We start from the raw sequence: 18,421 nt of genomic DNA on the forward strand, positions 1-18,421 counted from the left end.
TGGGGGCTTCTTTAAACAGAAGCTTATTTATACGGGCTTCATGCCCAACACATGTGTCACACTTCCGCATGTACCTTTTATTCACCATTATATGCATCGATATGACTTAAGTTTTGGCCAAGCTGGGTTGCCTGGCTCCTGTGCTTACCCCTACGTTCCCGATTGTTCGGCTAGGTGGTAAAGGGAGCACCTCTGCGATTGTTACTGCCGGGTCAGCCGGATGTGTACCTCAGACTGGGTGAAGCCGAAAGCTAGCGTTCTTAAGGGAATATTCAGTCGGTGAACTAAAGATGATCTTTTTTCACTTATTTATCTATACGCCCCCAGATGTTTTTCCTGCGTCTCTTTTCGCAGAATGGACATGCACTTTAGGGCATGCCTCCCAGGGAAAGGAACCCCTAACGGAACTATTCTCCCTGGAAGATGTTTCTTACTAACCATGTAATATAACATAACTAGTTGGGCACTTGTCTGTTCAAGCACTAATGACCCCTACGCCTGGTCTCTATGCATACCCCGGTTCTTATATAACCGCGAGGGTATTCGGACACACTCCGGACCGTCAGGTCCCGAGGTTGAAGCGAAAAGGTCGGCCATGACAAACGATCTACAATCCGGCTAGAAGGCATTACACATGTCAATTAAAATTACATAGTCAATCTGACTGATTGTATTCCTCTTCAATACCATCTAACAGGCTGTCTAGTTTACAATCCTGTTGGGAATACTTTGCGGCCAATTCTACTTGGCCGTATACTAAGCTCACAGGGATCTCCTTCCCATCGGGCCCAACAGGTCCGACCTCGGCCATGTGGTTTGGGTCAGCCTTCGTGTACCGCGTCTTCACCATGGCCCAGGCCTCCCTGGCACCTTGACGGCAGGCCGACATCTTCCACAATTGGAAGCGCCGCCGCGCTCCCTTCAGCTTGTCTACAAGCTCTCCAAGGCCTTCGGGCATGGAGACGGATGGCCACAAGGCCTGGGCGACGCCTTGCATCACCTGCCGAACTCGCTCATGCAGTTGTGAGAGCTTGGGAAGAAGGTCACCCGTAGAACCGGGCATTTCCTCTGCAGGATGACCTGTTAGCATACCTACAGACATTACTCTGTTAGTCGACTTCCTCGCCGAACTCTTTTTTCAAAGTTCGTTTAAGCACTTACTAAATATGCCGCGTCGAAGCCGCTGATTCTCCTTAACGGAGTCCAACAGCTGGGCACGAACATCCTTCAGTTCAACGCCCAGCTTGATGTTGGCATCTTGGAGATCGTTCTTCTCCCGCCTCACCTTTGTCAGCACGCTCTCACCAGCCTTCAGCTGGCGTAGGAGTTGTTGCTTTTCCAGATTTAATCCAGCGCCATCTGCAATTTCATTTGTCAGATTTGCACCCACGCCGCACTTCGCAAAATACTTATCTTTCGAAGCGTATATTACCAGAGGCGGTCTCCTTGGGCTCCCCTGCCGCGGCTAGTGCGGCCTCAAGTTGGGCTTTGCATTCTTCCAGCTCCTGGGACAGTAGGGTATTCTTTTCTGTAAGAACCTACATAACAAATGATCCTTAAATCAGTTATTCTAACTGTTTCAAGTCTTGGGGGCTACTGGTATATATATAATTACCAAATTTTTCTTACCCGTATGTCTTTTACATATTGTTGCGTGGCTCTGGCTAGACCATTTTGAGCGGCGCGGAGGTACGCATCTCCCGAATTGAAGGCATCCAATGCCTCTTGGGAGAAACAAGCGTCACGAAGAACTGTCCGGCGACGCCTGTGGTTCATAGCACTCTCCACCTCGGAATTGGTGGCAGACAGCCTGTCCGCATCCTCTGTCGGAGGAGCGTCCGGTGCACGCCTTGTGTTCGCCTCCGCTTCCGAACCAGGCTTTGGAGCCTGGCTGGTGGAGGCGCGATTGGCAACCTCTCCGAATATAGTCCGGCGAGGTCTCTTCGTCCTGAAGAGAGCACGAGCATTAATATGCCTTGAGGGAATAACACCTGGGAATAAGATGGCGCGCTATACCTTTGCGCCGACTCTCAGTCCGGACCGCACTTCTTTTCAGCCCGCGGGGCCTTGCTGCCCCTTGTTGGCTAGTCACCGCAGGCTCGGCCTCCCGTCTCAAGGACCTCCCCTGCAAAACACGGTTGTCATACGGCAATCGAAAACACGCAAGGATAGATCCCCTTTCAAAGTGCTGGGACTTCGGTCTCAGTTACCTGTGAGGCTGGGAGTAGCCCTGGGTAATCGGTCATAATGGCCACCAAGGCGTTGTCCTTGCTCAATTGATGAAACACCCCATCAATCAGCTCCACAGATAAGTCCGGATCCTCTTGAGAGGCCGGGTCGAGGGACCGTCCCGGATCCTCGGGTTGTGGAGGAGGGCTGTTTATTTCTTTAACAGCCTGGCACAGTTCCTGCGTTGAAGTCGTTAGACTGAATATTTAACGATGGGAATATAAAACGGATGGGCAAGTAAAAGTGTCCACTTACTCAACTTGGGGGATTGTACATAGAAAATCCACCCTGTGGGTTGACACAGAGAAATTCCTCCTCTTCTCCCTTGTACAAAGCGAACAAGATCTTTATTAGAGCGGCAGCCGAATCCGGCCCCTTACGGCCGTGGCGGGTGGCGTCGTCCTCCCCATTGAAGTCCCACATGGGGTGGCCTCTATACTGAAGTGGCTGCACCCCTCACATGATGCATGTGGCCATGACCCCGATCATGGTCAGTCCGGAATGAGCTAACAATCTTATCCGGCCCATCAGGTAAAGAACGTCCTTGTCGCTTTCCCTCTGAGGGCTCCGTGGACGCCAGCTTAGGCGCTTCTTTAGGGGAGCACCGTCGAACTCAGGGAGGCTGATCCGGACAGGATCTGGCAGCGGGATGTCCTCTATATAAAACCATTCCGAAGGCCAGTCCTCAGACGCCTTCTTTGGGGTTCCGGATAGATATCCGGTCCCGGCGATGCGCCACACTTCGGCTCCGCCCACTTGATATATTGACCCCTTATGAGAACGGGACACAAGGCAGAATAGCTTTTTCCACAGTGCGAAATGAGCCTCACAGCCCAAAACCAGCTCACAAAGGGCTATGAAGCCCGCGATATGCAATATGGAGGCAGGCGTGTGGTTGTGCAGCTGGAGGCCATAGAACTCCAGGAGCCCCCGGAGAAATGGATGAATTGGAAATCCGAGCCCTCTTATTAAGTAAGGGACAAGGCATACCCGCTCTCCTTTGGAGGGATTGGGGGCGCTCTCCGCTTGCTCTCCGCCATTATAGGTGGCAAGTCCGGCTTGAACCGGGACCATATAGGCCGGGGGGAGAAATCCCTTGGTCTGGAGTGTCACTAGCTCGCTGTGCGGGATGGAGCATCTCTCCCAATATCCAGGCTGAGGGCTGGAAGGGCGAGAGGAGGAGCTGCGGCGGCCGGCCATGATAGAATGGACCTCTGTCGGATACGCTTTGATGAATACTCGCGGAGGGGAGAAGGTGTGGTTTGGATCTAAATCCTCGTCCCCTTAAATAGGTGGCTCATTCACGCGGCTAGGGGTGTAAATGTAAAAACACCCTGACTTTTCGTATTTGTTTGACACGTGGAAGACGTCCATTATTGGGCGTAGAAGCCAAGGAGCGCTACATTTACAAGAAACCGGACATTATTCAACAGGTACACGGAATCTGGAGGAGAACCTGCCTTGCAATGCCAAAGACAATCTGCACGCCGGACTCATCATCATTGAAGCCTGGTTCGGGGGCTACTGAGGGAGTCCTGGATTAGGGGGTGTCTGGATAGCCGGACAATACCTTTGGCCGAACTCGTCGTCATTGAAGCCTGGTTCGGGGGCTACTGAGGGAGTCCTGGATTAGGGGGTGTCCGGATAGCCGGACTATACCTTCGGCCGGACTCCTGGACTATGAAGATACAAGATTGAAGACTTCGTCCCGTGTCCGGAAGGGACTTTCCTTGGCGTGGAAGGCAAGCTTGGCGATACGGATATGTAGATCTCCTACCATTGTAACCGACTCTGTGTAACCCTAGCCCTCTCCGTGTCTATATAAACCGGAGGGTTTTAGTCCGTAGGACGAAGAACAATCATACCGTAGGCTAGCTTATAGGGTTTAGCCTCCTTGATCTCGTGGTAGATCTACTCTTGTACTACCCATATCATCAATATTAATCAAGCAGGAGTAGGGTTTTACCTCCATCTAGAGGGCCCGAACCTGGGTAAAAACATCGTGTCCCTTGTCTCCTGTTACCATCCGCCTAGACGCACAGTTCGGGACCCCCTACCCGAGATTCGCCAGTTTTGACACCGACAGCCTGGGTTCCCGACGGCTCCCGACTGTTACTTTGTGGTGGAGCGACAGGGCGGGCGGAGACCACCTAGGTGAGAGGTGGGCCTGGCCCTGGTCGGCGTTCGCGGTTACTTCAAAATAACACGCTTAATGAGATCTGGGTATTTGATCTGAGTCTGGCTACTGGCCTATACGCACTAACCAACTACGCGGAAACAGTTATGGGCACTCGATGTCGTGGTATCAGCCGAAGCCTTCGTGACATTAGCGACTGAGCGGCGCGCGCCGGGTTGGACCGCGTAACGCAACTTCCTTTGTAATGGAGGTTGCTAGGTCTGCTCTCCAGCCGCCCTCGCAATGTGCAGGTGTGCAATAGGCGATGGGCCCAGACCCCTGCGCGCATAGGATTTAGACCGGCGTGCTGACCTCTCTGTTGTGCCTAGGTAGGGCTATGACGTGTTGATCTTCCGAGGCCGGGCATGACCCAGGAAGGTGTGTCCGGACAAAGGGGATCGAGCGTGTTGGGAAATGTGGTGCACCCCTGCAGGGAAGTTAATCTATTCGAATAGCCGTGATCTTCGGTAACATGATGACTTGGAGTTGTACCTTGACCTTATGACAACTAGAACCAGATACTTAATAAAACACATCCTTCCAAGTGCCAGATACAACCGGTGATCGCTCTCTCATAGGGCGACGAGGGGAGGATCATCGGTTAGGATTATGCTATGCGATGTTACTTGGTGAACTTACCATCTACTCTCTCCTTCTGCTGCAAGATGGAGGTTACCGGTGTTGGAAATATGCCCTAGAGGCAATAATAAATTAGTTATTATTATATTTCCTTGTTCATGATAATCGTTTATTATCCATGCTATAATTGTATTGATAGGAAACTCAGATACATGTGTGGGTACATAGACAACACCATGTCCCTAGTAAGCCTCTAGTTGACTAGCTCGTTGATCAATAGATGGTTACGGTTTCCTGACCATGGACATTGGATGTCGTTGATAACGGGATCACATCATTAGAAGAATGATGTGATGGTCAAGACCCAATCCTAAGCCTAGCACAAAGATCGTAGTTCGTATGCTAATGCTTTTCTAATGTCAAGTATCTTTTCCTTAGACCATGAGATTGTGCAACTCCCGGATACCGTAGGAATGCTTTGCGTGTACCAAACATCACAACGTAACTGGGTGGCTATAAAGGTGCATTACAGGTATCTCCGAAAGTGTCTGTTGGGTTGGCACGAATCGAGACTGGGATTTGTCACTCCGTGTAAACGGAGAGGTATCTCTGGGCCCACTCGGTAGGACATCATCAGAATGTGCACAATGTGACCAAGGGGTTGATCACAGGATGATGTGTTACGGAACGAGTAAAGAGACTTGCCGGTAACGAGATTGAACAAGGTATCGGTATACCGACGATCGAATCTCGGGCAAGTACAATACCGCTAGACAAAGGGAATTGTATACGGGATCGATTGAGTCCTTGACATCGTGGTTCATCCGATGAGATCATCGTGGAACATGTGGGAGCCAACATGGGTATCCAGATCCCGCTGTTGGTTATTGACCGGAGAACGTCTCGGTCATGTCTACATGTCTCCCGAACCCGTAGGGTCTACACACTTAAGGTTCGATGACGCTAGGGTTATAAAGGAAGTTTGTATGTGGTTACCGAATGTTGTCCGGAGTCCCGGATGAGATCCCGGACGTCACGAGGAGTTCTGGAATGGTCCGGAGGTAAAGATTTATATATGGGAAGTCCTGTTTTGGTCACCGGAAAAGTTTTGGGTTTTATCGGTAACGTACCGGGACCACTGGGAGGGTCCCGGGGGTCCACCAAGTGGGGCCACCGGCCCCGGAGGCTTGCATGGGCCTAGAGTGGAAAGGGACCAGCCCCAGAGTGGGCTGGTGTGCCTCCCACCCTTGCCCAAGGCGCAACTAGGAGGGGAGAGGGCAAACCCTAGGGCAGATGGGCCCTAAGGCCCACCCCAGGCACGCCTCCCCTCTCTCCCCCTCTTGGCCGCCCCCCCCCCCCAAGTCCCATCTAGGGCTGGCCGCACCCCTTGGGGTGGGAAACCCTAAAGGGGGCGCAGCCCCCCTTCCCCCTATATATACTTGAGGTTTTGGGCTGTCATACACATGAGAACTTCTCCTCTTGGTGCAGCCCTACCTCTCTCCCTTCTCCTCATATCTCGCGGTGCTTGGCGAAGCCCTGCAGGACTACCACGCTCCTCCATCACCACCACGCCGTTGTGCTGCTGTTGGATGGAGTCTTCCTCAACCTCTCCCTCTATCCTTGCTGGATCAAGGCGTGGGAGACGTCACCGGGCTGTACGTGTGTTGAACGCGGAGGTGCCGTCCGTTCAGCACTTGGTCATCGGTGATTTGGATCACGACGAGTACGACTCCTTCAACCCCGTTCTCTTGAACGCTTCCGCTTAGCAATCTACAAGGGTATGTAGATGCACTCTCCTTCCCCTCGTTGCTGGTTTCTCCATAGATAGATCTTGGTGACACGTAGGAAAATTTTGAATTTCTGCTACGTTCCCCAACAGTGGCATCATGAGCTAGGTCTATTGCGTAGATTCTTTGCATGAGTAGAACACAAAGTAGTTGTGGGCGTTGATGTTGTTCAATATGCTTACCGTTACTAGTCCAATCTTGTTTCGACGGTATTATGGGATGAAGCGGCCCGGACCGACCTTACACGTACTCTTACGTGAGACAGGTTCTACCGATTGACATGCACTTGGTGCATAAGGTGGCTAGCGGGTGCCAGTCTCTCCCACTTTAGTCGGAACGGATTCGATGAAAAGGGTCCTTATGAAGGGTAAATAGCAATTGGCATATCACGTTGTGGTTTTGCGTAGGTAAGAAACGTTCTTGCTAGAAACCCATAGCAGCCACGTAAAACATGCAAACAACAATTAGAGGACGTCTAACTTGTTTTTGCAGGGTATGCTATGTGATGTGATATGGCCAAGAAGAATGTGATGAATGATATGTGATGTATGAGATTGATCATGTTCTTGTAATAGGAATCACGACTTGCATGTCGATGAGTATGACAACCGGCAGGAGCCATAGGAGTTGTCTTTATTTATTGTATGACCTGCGTGTCATTGAAGAACGCCATGTAACTTACTTTACTTTATTGCTAAACGTGTTAGCCATAGAAGTAGAAGTAGTCGTTGGCGTGACAACTTCATGAAGACACGATGATGGAGATCATGATGATGGAGATCATGATGATGGAGATCATGGTGTCAAGCCGGTGACAAGATGATCATGGAGCCCCAAAGATGGAGATCAATGGAGCTATATGATATTGGCCATATCATGTCACAACTATATAATTGCATGTGATGTTTATTATGATTATGCATCTTGTTTACTTAGGACGACAGTAGTAAATAAGATGATCCCTTACAAAATTTCAAGAAGTGTTCTCCCCTAACTGTGCACCGTTGCTACAGTTCGTCGCTTCTAAGCACCACGTGATGATCGGGTGTGATGGATTCTTACATTCACATACAACGGGTGTAAGACAGTTTTACACAGCGAAAACACTTAGGGTTAACTTGACGAGCCTAGCATGTACAGACATGGCCTCGGAACACGGAGACTGAAAGGTCGAGCATGAGTCGTATAGTAGATACGATCAACATGAAGATGTTCACCGATGATGACTAGTCCGTCTCACGTGATGATCGGACACGGCCTAGTTGACTTGGATCATGTAATCACTTAGATGACCAGAGGGATGTCTATCTGAGTGGGAGTTCATAAGATGAACTTAATTATCCTGAACATAGTCAAAAGACCTTTTGCAAATTATGTCGTAAGCTCGCGCTTTAGTTCCACTATTTAGATATGTTCCTAGAGAAAATATAGTTGAAAGTTGATAGTAGCAATTATGCGGACAGGAGAAAGCTTATGTCCTTAATGCACCGCTCAGTGTGCTGAACCCCAAACGTCATTTGTGGATGTTGCGAACATCGGACATACACGTTTTGATAACTACGTGATAGTTCAGTTAAATGGTTTAGAGTAGAAGCACCAAAGACGTTTTTCAAAAGGTCGCGGAACATATGAGATGTTTCGAGGGCTGAAATTGGGATTTCAGGCTCGTGCCCACGTCAAGAGGTATAAGACCTCCGACGATTTTCTTAACCTGCAAACTAAGGGAGAAAAGCTCAATCGTTGAGCTTGTGCTCAGATTGTCTGAGTGCAACAATCACTTGAATCGAGTGGGAGTTGATCTTCCAATAAGATGGTGATGTTTCTCCAAAGTCATTGCCACCAAGCTGCTAGAGCTTCGTGATGAACTATAACATATCAAGGATAGATATGATGATCCTTGAGATATTCGTGATGTTTGACGCCGCGAAAGTAGAAATCAAGAAGGAGCATCAATTGTTGATGGTTGGTGAAACCACTAGTTTCAAGAAGGGCAAGGGCAAGAAGGGATACTTCATGAAACGGCAAATCAGCTGCTGCTCTAGTGAAGAAACCCAAGGTTGAACCCAAACCCGAGACTAAGTGCTTCTATAATAAGGGGAACAACCACTGGAGCAGAATTACCCTAGATACTTGGTAGATAAGAAGGCTGGCAAGGTCGATAGAAGTATATTGGATATACATTATGTTAATGTGTACTTTACTAGTACTCCTAGTAGCACCAGGGTATTAGATACCGGTTCGGTTGCTAAGTGTTAGTAACTCGAAATAAAAGCTATGGAGTAAACGGATACTAGCTAAAGGTGAGCTGACGATATGTGTTGGAAGTTTTTCCAAGCTTGATGTGATCAAGCATCGCACGCTCCCTCTACCAACGAGATTGGTGTTAAACCTAAATAATTGTTATTTGGTGTTTGCGTTGAGCATAGACATGATTGAATTATGTCTATCGCAATACGGTTATTCATTTAAAGAGAATAATGGTTACTCTATTTATTTGAATAATACCTTCAATGGTCTTGCACCTAAAAGAATGGTTTATTGAATCTCGATTGTAGTGATACACATTTTCATGCCAAAAGATATAAGATAGTAATGATAGTACCACTTACTTGTGGCACTGCCATGTAAGTCATAATGGTATAAAACGCATGAAGAAGCTCCATGTTGATGGATCTTTGGACTCACTCGTTTTTGAAAAGTTTGAGACATGCGAGCCATGTCTATTGGTGTATACGCATGAAGAAACTCCATGCAGATGGATCGTTTGGACTCACTTGATTTTGAATCACTTGAGATATGCAAATCATACCACATAGGCAAGATGACTGAAAAGCCTCAGTTTCAGTAAAGATGGAACAAGATAGCAACTTGTTGGAAGTAACACATTTTGATGTGTGCAGTCCAATGAGTGCTGAGGCATGCAGTGAATATCGTTATGTTCTTACTTCACAGATGATTCAAGTAGATGTTGAGTATATTTACTTGATGAAACACAAGTCTGAATTATTGAATGGTTCAAGTAATTTCAGAGTGAAGTAGAAGATCATTGTGACAAGAGGATAAAATATCTATGATATGATCATAGAGATGAATATCTGAGTTACGAGTTTGGCACACAATTAAGACATTATGGAAATTGTTTCACAACTAATACAGCCTGGAACACCATAGTGTGATGGTGTGTCCGAACATCATAACTGCACCTTATTGAATATGATGCATACCTTGATGTCTCTTATCGAATTATCACTATCATTCATGGGTTAGGCATTAGAGACAACCGCACTCACTTTAAATAGGGTACCACGTAATTCCGTTGAGATGACCGTAGAACTATGGTTTGGAGAAACCTAAGTTGTCGTTTCTTAAAAGTTTAGGGCTGCGACGCTTATGTGGAAAAGTTTCAGGTTGATAAGCTCGAACCCAAAGCGGATAAAATGCATCTTCATAGGACACCCAAAATAGTTGGGTACACCTCCTAATTCAAATCCGAAAGCAATAGGGATTGTTTCTTGAATCGGGTCCTTTCTCGAGGAAAAGTTTGTCTCGAAAGATTGAGTGGGAGGATGGTGGAGACTTGATGAGGTTATTGAACCGTCACTTCAACTAGTGTGTAGCAGGGCACAGGAAGTTGTTCCTGTGGCACCTACACCAATTGAAGTAGAAGCTTATGATAATGATCATAAAGTTTCGGATCAAGTCACTACCATACTTCGTAGGGTGACAAGGATACGTACTACTTCAGAGTGGTACAGTAATCCTGTCTTGAAGGTCATGTTGCTAGACAACAATGAACCTACGAGCTATGGAGAAGCGATGGTGGGCCTGGATTCCAAAATGGCTCGAGGCCATATAATCCGAGAGAGGATCCATGTATGAAAACAAAGTGTAGACTTTGGAAGAGCTACTTGATGGTCGTAAGGCTGTTAGGTACATATGGATTTTAAAAGGAAGACAGACAATGATGGTAAGTGTCACCATTGATAAAGCTCGACTTGTCGTTAAGAATGTTTCCCGACAAGTTCAAGGAGTTGACTACGATGAGACTTTCTCACACGTAGTGATGCTAAAGTCTATTGGAACTATATTAGCGATTACTGCATTATTTATGAAATCTTGCAGATAGGATGTCAAAAACCATTGTTTCCTCATGATTTCTTGAGGAAAGGTTGTATGTGATACAACCAGAAGGTTTTAACAATCCTGAAAGATGCTAACAAGTATGCAAAGCTCCAGCAATCCTTCTAAGGACTGGAGTAAGCATCTCGGAGTTGGAATGTATGCTTTGATGAGATGATCAAAGATTTTGGGTGTATACAAAGTTTATGAGAAACTTGTATTTCCAAAGAAGTGAGTGGGAGCACTATAGAATTTCTGATGAGTATATGTTGTTGACATATTGTGGATCAGAAATGACGTAGAATTTCTGGAAAGCATATAGGGTTATTTGGAAAGTGTTTTTCAATGGAAAGCCTGGATTAAGCTACTTGAACATTGAGCATCAAGATCTATAAGGATAGATCAAAACGCTTAGTGGTACTTTCAAATGAGCACATACCTTGACATGATCTTGAAGGTGTTCAAGATGGATCAGTCAAAGAAGGAGTTCTTGCCTGAGTTGTAAGGTATGAAGTTAAGACTTAAAGCTCGACCACGGCAGAAGAAAGAGGAAGGACGAAGGTCGTCCCCTATGCTTTTATCATAGGCTCTCTACAGTATGCTATGCTGTGTACCGCACCTGAAGTGTGCCTTACCATGAGTCAGTCAAGGGGTACAAGAGTGATCCAAGAATGGATCACAGGACAGCGGTCAAAGTTATCCTTAGTAACTAGTGGACTAAGGAATTTTCTCGATTATGGAGGTGGTAAAAGAGTTCGTCGTAAAGGGTTACGTCGATGCAAGCTTGACACCTATCCGGATAGCTCTGAGTAGAGATACCGGATACGTATAATGGAGCAACAATTTAGAATATCTCCAAGTAGAACAGTTATTTGGAATAGCTCCAAATAGAGCGTGGTAGCTGCATCTAGGAGATGAGATAGAGATTTGTAAAGCACACACGGGTCTGAAAGGTTCAGACCCGTTGACTAAAACCTCTCTGACAAGCATAACATGATCAAACCCAGAACTCTTGGGTGTTAGTCACATGGTGATGTGACCTGTCAGTGTTAATCACATGGTGATGTGAACTAGATTATTGACTCTAGTGCAAGTGGGAGACTGTTGGAAATATGCCCTAGAGGCAATAAGAAATTAGTTATTATTATATTTCCTTGTTCATGATAATCGTTTATTATCCATGCTATAATTGTATTGATAGGAAACTCAGATACATGTGTGGGTACATAGACAACACCATGTCCCTAGTAAGCCTCTAGTTGACTAGCTCGTTGATCAATAGATGGTTACGGTTTCCTGACCATGGACATTGGATGTCGTTGATAACGGGATCACATCATTAGGAGAATGATGTGATGGACAAGACCCAATCCTAAGCCTAGCACAAAGATCGTAGTTCGTATGCTAATGCTTTTCTAATGTCAAGTATCTTTTCCTTAGACCATGAGATTGTGCAACTCCCGGATACCGTAGGAATGCTTTGGGTGTACCAAACGTCACAACTTTAACTGGGTGGCTATAAAGGTGCATTACAGGTATCTCCGAAAGTGTCTGTTGGGTTGGCACGAATCGAGACTGGGATTTGTCACTCCGTGTAAACGGAGAGGTATCTCTGGGCCCACTCGGTAGGACATCATCAGAATGTGCACAATGTGACCAAGGGGTTGATCACGGGATGATGTGTTACGGAACGAGTAAAGAGACTTGCCGGTAACGAGATTGAACAAGGTATCGGTATACCGACGATCGAATCTCGGGCAAGTACAATACCGCTAGACAAAGGGAATTGTATACGGGATCGATTGAGTCCTTGACATCGTGGTTCATCCAATGAGATCATCATGGAACATGTGGGAGCCAACATGGGTATCCAGATCCCGCTGTTGGTTATTGACCGGAGAACGTCTCGGTCATGTCTACATGTCTCCCGAACCCGTAGGGTCTACACACTTAAGGTTCGATGATGCTAGGGTTATAAAGGAAGTTTGTATGTGGTTACCGAATGTTGTTCGGAGTCCCGGATGAGATCCCGGACGTCACGAGGAGTTCCGGAATGGTCCGGAGGTAAAGATTTATATATGGGAAGTCCTGTTTTGGTCATCGAAAAAGTTTCGGGTTTTATCGGTAACGTACCGGGACCACCGGGAGGGTACCGGGGGTCCACCAAGTGGGGCCACCGGCCCCGGAGGCTTGCATGGGCCTAGAGTGGAAAGGGACCAGCCCCAAAGTGGGCTGGTGCGCCTCCCACCCTTGCCCAAGGCACAACTAGGAGGGGAGAGGGCAAACCCTAGGGCAGATGGGCCCTAAGGCCCACCCCAGGCGCGCCTCCCCTCTCTCCCCCTCTTGGCCACCCCCCAAGTCCCATCTAGGGCTGGCCGTACCCCTTGGGGTGGGAAACCCTAAAGGGGGCGCAACCCCCCCTTCCCCCTATATATACTTGAGGTTTTGGGCTGTCATACACATGAGAACTTCTCCTCTTGGTGCAGCCCTACCTCTCTCCCTTCTCCTCATATCTCGCGGTGCTTGGCGAAGCCCTGCAGGACTACCACGCTCCTCCATCACCACCACGCCGTTGTGCTGTTGTTGGATGGAGTCTTCCTCAACCTCTCCCTCTATCCTTGCTGGATCAAGGCGTGGGAGACGTCACCGGGCTGTACGTGTGTTGAACGCGGAGGTGCCGTCCGTTCAACACTTGGTCATCGGTGATTTGGATCACGACGAGTACGACTCCTTCAACCCCGTTCTCTTGAACGCTTCCGCTTAGTGATCTACAAGGGTATGTAGATGCACTCTCCTTCCCCTCGTTGCTGGTTTCTCCATAGATAGATCTTGGTGACACGTAGGAAAATTTTGAATTTCTGCTACGTTCCCCAACAACCAGAAGCGTAGTCTCCGATAGGATTAGCTATCCCCCTCATATTCCGGCATTCTGCAGTTCAGTCCACATATGTTACCCCTTTTTCATTTGATACCAATGCATACATATGTAGTGTAGCTCCTTGCTTGTGAGTACTTTGGATAAGTACTCACGGTTGATTTGCTCCCCCTTTTCCCTCTTTCTATACCCGATTGCTGCGACGAGACGTTGGAGTTCAGGAGCCAGACGCCACTGTCGCTGACAACTGCTACTACTCGGGAGGTGCCTACTACTACGTGCAGCCCGCTGACGACGACCAGGAGTAGTTTAGGAGGATCCCAGGCAGGAGGCATGCGCCTCTTTCGATCTGTATCCCAGTTTGTGCTAGCCTTCTTAAGGAAAACCTGTTTACTTATGTCTGTACTCAGATATTGTTGCTTCCGCTGACTCGTCTATGATCGATCTCTTGTATTCGAGCCCTCGAGGCCCCTGACTTGTAATATGATGCTTGTATGACTTATTTTTATTTGTAGAGTTGTGTTGTGATATCTTCCCGTGAGTCCCTGATCTTGATCGTACATGTTTGCGTGTATAATTACTGTACAGTCAAACCGAGGGCGTCACATCAGGTTTCATACAACGAATCACATTGAAAATCTAAATAGCTAGTCCCCACTATCTATTTCTCTTAACATGCAAGTATGCTACATCATCCCTTAACATGCATGATAAAAGGCCCACCCCACTACCATGTGTCTCTCAACACGCAAGCATGCCACTTCATCATGACATGCATGAAAAAAGACCCATCTTAACATGCAAACATACATGAGAAATTTTATCCTATTATGCTACATATATTTAATGAACATTTTATAATTATATAGTAATCAAACATAATAACTCATTTGTATTTTTGATCTTAGCTTTTTATATTGTTACTTCAAATATTCAGGTTTCATACAACGAATCACATTGAAAATCTAAATAGCTAGTCCCCACTATCTATTTTTCTTAACATGCAAGTATGCCACACCATCCCTTAACATGCATGAGAAAAGGCCCACCCCACTACCATGTGTCTCTCAACATGCAAGCATGCCACTTCATCATGACATGCATGAAAAAAAGACCCATCTTAACATGCAAACGTACATGAGAATTTTTATCCTATTATGCTACATATATTTAATGAACATTTTACAATTATATAGTAATCAAACATAATAACTCATTTGTATTTTTTATTTTAGCTTTTTATATTATTACTTCAAATATTCAGGTTTCATACGACGAATCACATTGAAAATCTAAATAGCTAGTCCCCACTATCTATTTTTCTTAACATGCAAGTATGCCACATCATCCCTTAACATGGATGAGAAAAGGCGCACCCCACTACCATGTGTCTCTCAACATGCAAGCATGCCACTTCATCATGACATGCATGAAAAAAAGACCCATCTTAACATGCAAACATACATGAGAATTTTTATCCTATTATGCTACATATATTTAATGAACATTTTATAATTATATAGTAATCAAACATAATAACTCATTTGTATTTTTGATCTTAGCTTTTTATATTGTTACTTCAAATATTCAGGTTTCATACAACGAATCACATTGAAAATCTAAATAGCTAGTCCCCACTATCTATTTTTCTTAACATGCAAGTATGCCACACCATCCCTTAACATGCATGAGAAAAGGCCCACCCCACTACCATGTGTCTCTCAACATGCAAGCATGCCACTTCATCATGACATGCATGAAAAAAAGACCCATCTTAACATGCAAACGTACATGAGAATTTTTATCCTATTATGCTACATATATTTAATGAACATTTTACAATTATATAGTAATCAAACATAATAACTCATTTGTATTTTTTATTTTAGCTTTTTATATTATTACTTCAAATATTCAGGTTTCATACGACGAATCACATTGAAAATCTAAATAGCTAGTCCCCACTATCTATTTTTCTTAACATGCAAGTATGCCACATCATCCCTTAACATGGATGAGAAAAGGCGCACCCCACTACCATGTGTCTCTCAACATGCAAGCATGCCACTTCATCATGACATGCATGAAAAAAAGACCCATCTTAACATGCAAACATACATGAGAATTTTTATCCTATTATGCTACATATATTTAATGAACATTTTACAATTATATAGTAATCAAACATAATAACTCATTTGTATTTTTTATTTTAGCCTTTTATATTATTACTTCAAATATTCAGGTTTCATACAACGAATCACATTGAAATAGCTAAACGTCAGTCGACAAACTTTAGCTTTTGGGTTAGTCGATTTTGAGATCAGCGAAGAAGTTCGCCGGAGGGAAGGAAGGAGCTCCCCGGAGGGCTACCCCATCATCTATCTTTGGGGGTGGGGGTGGGGGGGGGGTAGGGGCGTGGTAGCACGGCGGTGGTGGGAGGCGGCAGCACGACGATGGTGCAAATTCATCAGAGAAATTCTCCGCCGGCACCGGGGCTAGAGGGATGCCGCGGGGGGGGGGGGGGCACGGGTTGGGGCGGTGTGTGGCAAGACTGCGTGGGAGGAGCGCCGACCGCAAGCGGCTAGGGACGGTGGAGATAAGGTGGTTCGAAGGAAGAAGAAGACCGACGGAAGGAAGAAGAAAGAGATCTGACCATTGATCTTGTATCCGACGGCTCAAAAAATCGACTGACCCAAAACTTTCTTTCAGGCGACCGACATATAGTTTTCATTTATGGATGTGGCTAGGTCTCAGTAGACTGAGATTTAAACAAGTCTAAGACAAGTGACATGACATGTGTGAGAGAGAAATAAAATTCTGAAAAGAAAATTTTGCATGAATCTCAATGTAGATTTCCTGATATTGCATCGACTGAGGCTTCGTTAAGTCTTTGTCGATTAAGACATAACAAGACTATTTATTTGTACAATTTTGCTAAACCACATCTAGATGTGCCATAAGTATTGCACATCTAAATCCTATGTCATTGTTCTTACGTCGAGATTCGTGTAGATATTTTTTTTTCTTTTTTATGCTTGATTCACTCACTTAGATGTGCAGTAACTAAAATATATTTAGATGTGCCCTAGACACAATCTACAATGGACCTGTCCAGGGCACATCTAGTTTATTACACATTTCTTCTTCTTTTTAGGTTATAGTTATTGCACATCTAAAACTTGCAATTGTGCACGCCGGGAAGCGCGCATGATTACCGTGTCCCCGGCGATAAATCCGAGCGCGCCGTAGCTCCACCGTCTGCCCCGATCCCCATGTGTCCCTGCTGGGCGGGGCGGGCCATCGTCGGCCACGAATGACGGCGAGTTTATCATGGCCGGTGGCCCAGCGCGCGCATAGCGCTGCATCATGGCCTGCATGCATGCCGCCGCCGGCCGAGAAGCCGACGGGCTGAACACCGCCACAGGTAAAACATTAGGTACGTGCGGCCAAAAAGAAAAGGTTGTACAACTCAACACAAGTTACAATCGATGCCGGATCCTTAACTTACAGAAGCAAAGTCACAGTGCTACTCTAGCGTAAAGTGAAGAAGTAATGTTAGAGAGTTTTATTTACTACTGATATTTATTGTACATAAAAATAATCTATAATTGATTTTATTTCATCATCAATTTGTTTGCATGTAATGATTATGAGTGTACACATTAAATTTGTAATTTGTAATTTTTAAATTAATTTAAGTCATTTTAGTCTTAATCATATGGACTGAAAGAAGGCAAGTTAGGCAATTGTAGCTTCTCTAACATTCCTTCTTAATGTTAGAGGATCCAGTTCCGTTACAATCAGGGAGCTGCAGGCTGTAGATTATGTTGAAAGGGAAACAAGAGAGGAGAGAGAATTGAGAGAGCCTTGGCACAGATGTAAAAGTGAATGGTTGTTCTCATTGATGATGGCATTTACACACACATATATATAGCCCCTGAAGGGATGCGACCGAAGGGATGTGAGGCAACCACCTCGGTTAGGAAAAGCAGGGATTAATACGATTAATTAAATCCTAACACTTCCCCTAATCCATGCTTGTTAGTTTAAGTATCATCATCTTGAAAAAGCTCCTCCAAAAACTCTGTGGAAAAAATATAAGGAGATAGGTGTTTGATATGTTGGTAAAACTCCTTCAAACCCAGTGGGGAAATAAAAAGAAAATGATGCAACGTATAATGATTATTGTCTCTTTTAACTCAATACGAGAAAGTTCATAGAGTTTAGAAGGTAATAAATATGTCACATATACTTTCTTAAAACAGTTTTGCTAAAGCACATTTAGATGTGTCATAAGTTGTGACACCCCGATAACTACGCTACAGTAATCTCCCATTGATGGTGCCAAGTCATCAATTTTAACCAAGCCAAACTGCCATTTGATAAAAATCAATCATTTTCAAATTTAAAATAAAGTCAAAATTAATATTTCTTCAAACTGCAAAACTAAACTGTTCATAATTTTGAAAATATTTACTAAGTAATTGTGGTGGAGAAACCAACATTTTATAAGATGGTATAATTCCCTAAAACAATTAAAACAGGGGCCAAAACAATATTCTAATTGCTTTTTAAATTATATAAATTCTAATCTATTTCTTTTATCAACCTAACATTTTGTGGCAGTGCAAAATAATGCAATGATAACTATGT

Source organism: Triticum aestivum, chromosome 7A, assembly GCF_018294505.1.
Source record: "Triticum aestivum cultivar Chinese Spring chromosome 7A, IWGSC CS RefSeq v2.1, whole genome shotgun sequence".
Classification (NCBI taxonomy): Eukaryota; Viridiplantae; Streptophyta; class Magnoliopsida; order Poales; family Poaceae; genus Triticum; species Triticum aestivum.